The sequence below is a fragment of the Limulus polyphemus genome, unplaced genomic scaffold (assembly GCF_000517525.1).
Source record: "Limulus polyphemus unplaced genomic scaffold, Limulus_polyphemus-2.1.2 Scaffold361, whole genome shotgun sequence".
Taxonomy (NCBI): Eukaryota; Metazoa; Arthropoda; class Merostomata; order Xiphosura; family Limulidae; genus Limulus; species Limulus polyphemus.
The window spans coordinates 530,769-538,271 of record NW_013665971.1 but is presented as its reverse complement, the minus strand read 5'-3'; the positions used below and the strand labels follow the sequence as shown (position 1 = coordinate 538,271).

Genomic DNA, 7,503 nt, shown 5'->3' with positions numbered 1-7,503 from the left:
TGTGTATATATATATATATATATATACACACACACGTATCCATTTAGATATTATAAAAATAATATATATATATGTAGAGATAAAAATAAACCACTTCTGTTATAGTGATCTGTTGTCCCAAGTTTGATTTTTATATTCATAAAGATATAAGGATTATGCACTATACTCATAACTGTGATATTAAAGAGATACACAATGTGAATGGAGTTAATTATCATACGGACTGTGATTATCATCAATCAATAAACTTTGTACACACCTTTAAGCATTTACTTGCAAAGTTTCATTTAAAGAGAAATTTTACTTGGAACCTTCTGGCTGATTCATGAATGCTTAAAGTTGGTGCATGTAGTATAGTTTTAAAAGTGCTAAAAAGGTTTTCTTTAACATTTTGTTTAAGGTATATTGGACATTAATCATTTAATTGGCTTAACATGTGATTTTGTAAGTGTAAAAAAAAAAGTCTGGTAGAATGACAATGTATCCCATGGTTAATTAGTGTAAAGTTTTTTTCAAAGTTATGGTGTCACTTTGGTGTGAGCATTTGTATACTCTACCCAGTACAGTACACTTGAAAATAAAACTTGCATCATTTTTTACAACAGAAAAAGTTTAGTTCATGAAATACTGCTTCTACATACTCATTTAAATGTTAAATTAGATTATTAAATATACATAATCTGTAGTTCTGTTTTTGGTAATGTAATTTCATAGGTTCTGTATATCATAATACAAAAACAACAACAAAAAAGCTATACATTTCATTAACTACTTAGGATTCCAGCCTCAAAACAAATTGGTTTACACTTTTTTTAAATTGAGAAACCATTCTGTTTGATGATGCAAGCTCTCTAAAGAAAAAAAAAGACTTTCAGTACAGTTTCAAACAAAAGTTACAATGAAAATATGCTTTAAAGCTTGTTGTTTTTTTGGTAAATGTCATCTCCTCCCAATGCAGATACAGTCCTTGCATTAAAGCTATTTTACATTCTTAATTAAATAACTGTTACTATGACTTTATTTTTTACATATTACTCTCACTTGTTGTCCAACTTTATCTTGTTTCTGCTTTTTACAGTTGTGTGTAATTCATCTACAAGTACCTGCTATGTCTAAAAATATGTACACATTGATTTCTTTTTTTTTACATTTCATCTCTTGATATTAACATTTAATTGCATTTTTTTGACAGCATAAATAAAAAAATCAAACCATTCAACACTGTCATCAGTTCCACTAGCATGTCAAACAACTTTGTATTCTGTTAGTCAATAGTGCTACCTTAGTTTACAGGAATTTTTTAAAATAACACAAGGTATTGATAAGATAAAATTAAGAAACAATTGTGAAAACTGAGCACTAACAGCTTGATAAGTTTATATATACATAATAAATTTAACTTGGTTAACTAAAATATTAGAATGACAGTTAGTTTGAATATTTTAAGTTGTAAAAAGAGGCTTAAAGCCTTGGACATGTATAATATGTTGTGTGAAATTCAAATTAGGACTTTGTATTAAAATGATTTATAACACTGAAAAATATTATCTAACATACATACGCATGTATGTAGATGTGAATGACAACATTTTGTTTCAGTTTTATACATTAAAATTGTTGCTAATTGTTGATAAAATTCCTAGCCTTTAACTGTAGTGGAAAGAGCAAATCAAATTTTGGTTCTTTTTTGGGGGGAACAATTCCAAATTGGTCACTGTAAGTGGTGGAGTGTAAGGATATGAAATATGAATATTATGGGTAATATTTAAAGATCACATGCAAAACTTGTCTTTTGGATTAAAAACATGTTGAATAGTTTACCCGATGATGTGGTGTGTGTTGTTAACTAGATATTTTTCAAAACTTTATTGGATAGCTATATGAATGTTAAAAATTACATTTAGTTTGGCTTAGATGCTTTGGTAGGTAATGGTTACTTCAATGGACCAAATTATTTTTTCCACTTTTCTTAAACTTCAAGTGGTAATAACTTAAGCAAATTTGAATTTAATATGATCAAACAACCTTGCCTTGGTGATATAGTTATTTAAATTTAAATGTCTTCTATATTCTTCAGTAAAAACCAATTAATCAGTAATTTACTATATCAAACTAAAGGTGAATATCTCCATTCTAATTAACAAATCTTCTCAGGGCAAAATAAAGAAAATTCAATATACTCCTATATAGGCTTACTGGAACAGAAGCCTTGTGCTCCAACCATCTCATCACTTAAAAATCTAAATTTCTAACACTCTACAAGCTACATTACGTTAAGCTTTTAACTAGCAAGTTAAATGCTTGAAATTTACCATTGGATAGTTTCATAACTCCATTTGAAAATACATGGCATGCCCTCTTAATAGAACCATTAAATTATGTGAAAATAATAAATTACACATGCCATGTTTAAGAATAATACAATGTGAAACTTGTAATAACTGCAGAAGATGAAATAATATTACAAAGTTGCATTATCTCAGTATTGAAAACAGTGGTGAAATAGACATTTTCTATTCAATAATTTCATTTTGAGTTTACTTACTAATTAAGTATTATTTTATTACAAGTTGTAGCTTGTATACTTGACAATGATCACACTAGTAGTCAGAATGTCATACCTGTTCTAATAAATAATTTTCTTTACTGTAAAAGCTGTAACTTGTAATAGAGTAACTTTCTTATCAAGTCTATATTCAAATGTTTCACATTATTACTATAAACACATAATCTATTGATACCATGAATGGATGTGCCATATTCCCTGACAGTCTTTAGAATTTGCAACTATAAATTTTCAACTATGTTACACTGTGAAGTTGATACACCACAGTCTGATTGTTATAACTCTTCTTGGTATCAACTGTGCCTAAAGTTAGGCATTTTCAGAATTAATTCAAAAGTAAAATCGCATTTGTTATACTAATAGTAATTAAATTAAAAGTGATCCAAAATTGTCAGAGAAAAAGCAATTTCAAACTTAAAAACTAAACTTTTTAACACTTTAAAAATTACATAAACGCGTGCGTGTTTTTGTTTCTTCAAAAAACAAAATCCTCTAGTCTAAATTTAATTGCCAGGAATGACATAGGCCTAGTTGTTTCGGCCGAGCTAGTACTAGTAGAAGAGTTTAGTTAACTCAGTAACTAATATTAATAAATGACCTTAGTTAGTACTTAACTTATGCCTAAGCCTTACTCTCTCTTTTACCTAACAATAACATTAAAGATAATACATAAATATACTTATGGGCGTACGAAGTAAAATTGGGCGGTGCCGATTTTACTATATATATTTTTGTTTTAAGCGTAAGATCAATGTAAGATTTTGGTTAAGTACATACACACGTGCATTTCTTTAAAAATCAAATTAAAAGAAAAACTCATCCTAACGACCTAAGCCCTAGCGCTTCTCATTACATTATTACATTTTCATATTGCACCATTAATTGTCGTATCAAAAATGTCAGCATTACAAGAAAAATTACCGTCCATATACTGATACACAATTAAGTCATTCACCCAATCGTAACTTTATTAGTATTACTTTTTCTTAAGATAAAAAAAATAACGATAAAGCTTACCTTGGAAAAATTAAGTATTAATGAAACGATATTTATCTCAATATCTGTTTATTCAGAACTATGATAGTGAGTTAACAATATAGATGAGCTGACAACTAAAACTGGAATGTTAAATACTATAAAATTATAAAAAGGAGCATAAACTATCTTTCTTCCCTATAGTTAATTAGAAAATGCTATGTTAGTCAAACTTTCTACAAGTTACACCAACGACAACCTAAATCAACCCACTCAAACTAAACTAACATTGCGCATGCGTCATGTCCACTTCCTATCGTAGATGCTTATCACTTTGCTTCGTATGGGGTAAAAAACAAATATATAAAAGAATAACGCCTCAAGACCAGCCCCCAGTAGTACAGCAGCAAGTTTGCTAGTTTACGCGCTAAAAATCGCTTTTCGATACCCGCGATAGGCACAGAGCAAATAGTCCATTATATAGTTTAACGCTTAAACACAAACATTAAAAATCTAACTTAGAGACCGTGATAACGTTTATAGTTGTTATCTGCTATAAAGTACTGAAATAATGTAGAAATAATTTGTACTATAATATAATGAAATTAACTTTATAAAACTCAACTTAGTCGGCTGAAGAAGATTTTCTTTAGTGAATATATATTAGTTTAAAAGAGGGTAAATACCATATTTTTATATAAACTTTTCAAAAGTGAATATACAAAAAAGAAAACGACAACTTAATTCATTTTACTAATTTGTAATACATAAGTTCAGACTAAAAGTATGTTATCTATGAAAAAATGCAATAACTAACAAACTTACTTTAAAATGATCTGGTATTCAGGTCTATTGATTTTCAGTAGGTAAGCTATGAGTTATGCGGGTGAAAATAGCATATTCAGGAAATATTTCGCAAAGATTAAAATCGAACACAAACAGCAAAATAAAAAGACTCACACAGTTGCGTAAACAAAAAATCAATAATTGTACTTGACAAAAAGAGACGAAGTGGGGCTTTACCAGGACTGGCCGGCTTGAGAATTTGGAGGGATAGGCGTCTATACCACATAAAGAATGAAACTAGAACAATGATGATACTACAGTGTTAAGCAAAAAGAAAGCTCCTAGTGTTATAGACCACAGTTTTAGATGGCCTACGTTAACTTTTTTCCTATTATAAGTGTTAAAGTAAAAATAAAATCTCATCCAATACTAACTGATACAAGTTACTGTACCACCCCTCGATTTGAGTACAACCAACACTCTAGGGGAACATTGAAAAAGAAATAAGTTTAAGCAAGTATAAGACTTCACAGAATGACCTCCGAGGTAAGAAACTTTTTTTTTCTTCTAAGCATTAGTACAAGATTAGGACCTTTCTATATACTATATACAAAAATATCAACTAAATAAAGAAATAAATAAAAATACCTGAATATCGATGTATTCTATAATATTATGAAAGGATGAAATTTCAAACTTGTTCTGCCATCACATAAGGTTTGAATCGTGAAAATGCTCTGTCTGTACTTTATGCTGTGAGGATATTATGATTGTGACATTTAATTCCACTGTTTGGTTAAAAATAATTACATTGGTGGCAGGTGCTACTGACTGGTTGTCCTCCATCTGATAAGGTTCTAGATTAGGGATGGATATGTCCATTAACTTTATCAGGATTAGATCCTGTAATTTGTGCAAATTCGATGAGTATTTTAAAGTGGGTGGGAGTAGAGTAGCAGTGTATATCACGTTATAATACGATCACGAGAATTGACGCCTTTCTGAAAACAGGCAATTTTAGAGCTTTGTTATATTTTTAACACTAAATTAGTATAACAGAATAAATTACGCTTAGCATTGTCAAAAAATATGAAGTTTCTAATTAAAGGCATTTGTATTTTTGCCTCAGTCGCAAAATATACCTGACTATGCAAGTGGCTGTATGCCTAAATTTTAGGAGCCTCTAACCTGATCGTTTATCCCAGTGGTTCTCAACGTGGGCCATATGCCCCCCAGAGGGGCCACACCATGTTCCTAAGAGGTTACAAGTGAATGACAGAAAATTAGGAGGCCACATTAAATTCTGAGTGGGCCACCGAAACTTCACTGGCCGAATAAAATATTTAAAATTTATAAATAAATCATTAGCAATCGATGTGTTCGAAGGAAAACGAAGTTTGATTATAAACAAGATTACGACACTTATGATAAACAACATTGTTTATTGACAGAAAGGGGACATGGATAAACGTTTCGGAATTCTATCAGATTCCATCTTCAGTATCTAAAGCAGAATAAATGAATTTACATCAGTTTTTATACATTTTCAAAGTACAGTTGCTAAATATAACGATAATTAAACAAATAAAACACTAAACAGTAATCATGGGGAGAAACTACAGCAAAAAACATAACGAAATGAACTAAAATGAATCAAAGGTTCCCTTCTCCCCGTATCCTTCACAGCTCAGAAGTCAAGTTACCAGACGCGACTAGTACTCAAATAACAATCAAAATGTTTGTCTGGTATTTGTGAATGTTTTCGACTGATTCTCAAGAGCAGCAGAGTGACATAACAGCCCAAGCTAGATTCAAACGTGACAAAGATTATTTCTGAATAAGTAGTGAAATAGCTAATAAGTTTCCACAGCTCTGGGAGAAGGCAAAGTTGTATTTTATCGCTTTTCCCACATCTTATTTGTTTGAATCTGATTTTAGTCGGGCGACTTATTTGCTATCAAAAATACATAACCGCCTTGATGTTTTGAAGAGAGGTGATCTTCGCTTATCACTGACCACACTGCAACCGGACATTCAAAAACTTTCAAGTGCTCATTAGGCCTAAGGATCACACTGAATAAAATGTCAATGATTAACAGAATATTTTTTACTTGTATAAGTAAACAGTATGTTATAAACAAAATATTAAAAACAATTGAATATTGTAAAAACAATATTATAAATCAACAGCGTGGAAATAAAGTAACTTTTTACCTAAGTAACAGCATGTACGAAGGGTGGGGCCACAGAGATAAATCAAAATCAAAAGGGAGCCACGAGTAAAAACAAAGGTTGAGAAATACTGGTTTGGCCCGCGTGCTCCATAAGGTGATGTTGAGATTGAAAATACCATATATTATTTTCGTCTCGATATTATTCACTTCGATTTATCTTAAATTGGTATTGCCTAACTTTTGTAAGTCACCAAAAGTGGTGGCAATACGTTTTTTCTCTTTGGGACGTTTGCTATTATACAATGTGTAATTTTTAATTCTCGTGTCTGTCTTTCCACTGCATTTCTATCTCACTGTATCTTACAGTTTCTCTGTCTGTAATTTTTTAAATAAAATATTGTTACGTCTCCGTTCGTTCGATAATTTTCCGTAAATTCATTCCGACGAAACTTTAGCGACACAAGTCCTTTTGGTAAATAAAACTGGTTTATTTTTTCCGAATACAACTTTACGATACACTTAATTTCAACAGTCGCTCTATAACAACACTATAATTCACGTCTCACGTGGTCAACAATATTTTGTCCGCATACATTCAATTACTCATTACCTTGTTGTCCCGTCACGTTGTGAATGTCTTATATATACAAGACTAACACATATCTAGTAAATGCTAGGGCATTCTTGAAGGAACAGGATATTTCTAGAAAGAGGTGGCGTGATACTAATCACGTGACCTCGCTGACGCAACACTGCGTCCCGAACAATAGCCACTTACAATAAACCAATAACAATTAACAATAACTTAATTAAATGTACAGAATTACAAACACAAAATTACAATTCAACAAAGTCTCTTAATTTTACGGGACGTATCTTCTTCCGTACTGGTCTCCGTCTCGTTGGCTTCTGCTTCACGTGGGGTTCATCTGCTTCATCAGGAAATGTCCCATTATCAGTAGCAGTCACATCAGTGGTAGTAACTTCATCGTTTCTCTTCTC

General features: G+C 31.1%; 1 protein-coding gene across 1 annotated transcript in view; it reads right to left on the bottom strand.

Annotated features, from left to right (window-relative positions):
- The window catches only part of LOC106457692 (coronin-6-like), a 33,131-nt gene extending 29,319 nt beyond the window's left edge, over nt 1-3,812 (bottom strand). Inside the window, 1 exon segment of the mRNA XM_013917134.2 lies at nt 3,584-3,812. The gene's annotated coding sequence lies outside the window, so the exon portion shown is untranslated.
- Between the last annotated feature and the right edge of the window lie 3,691 nt (nt 3,813-7,503).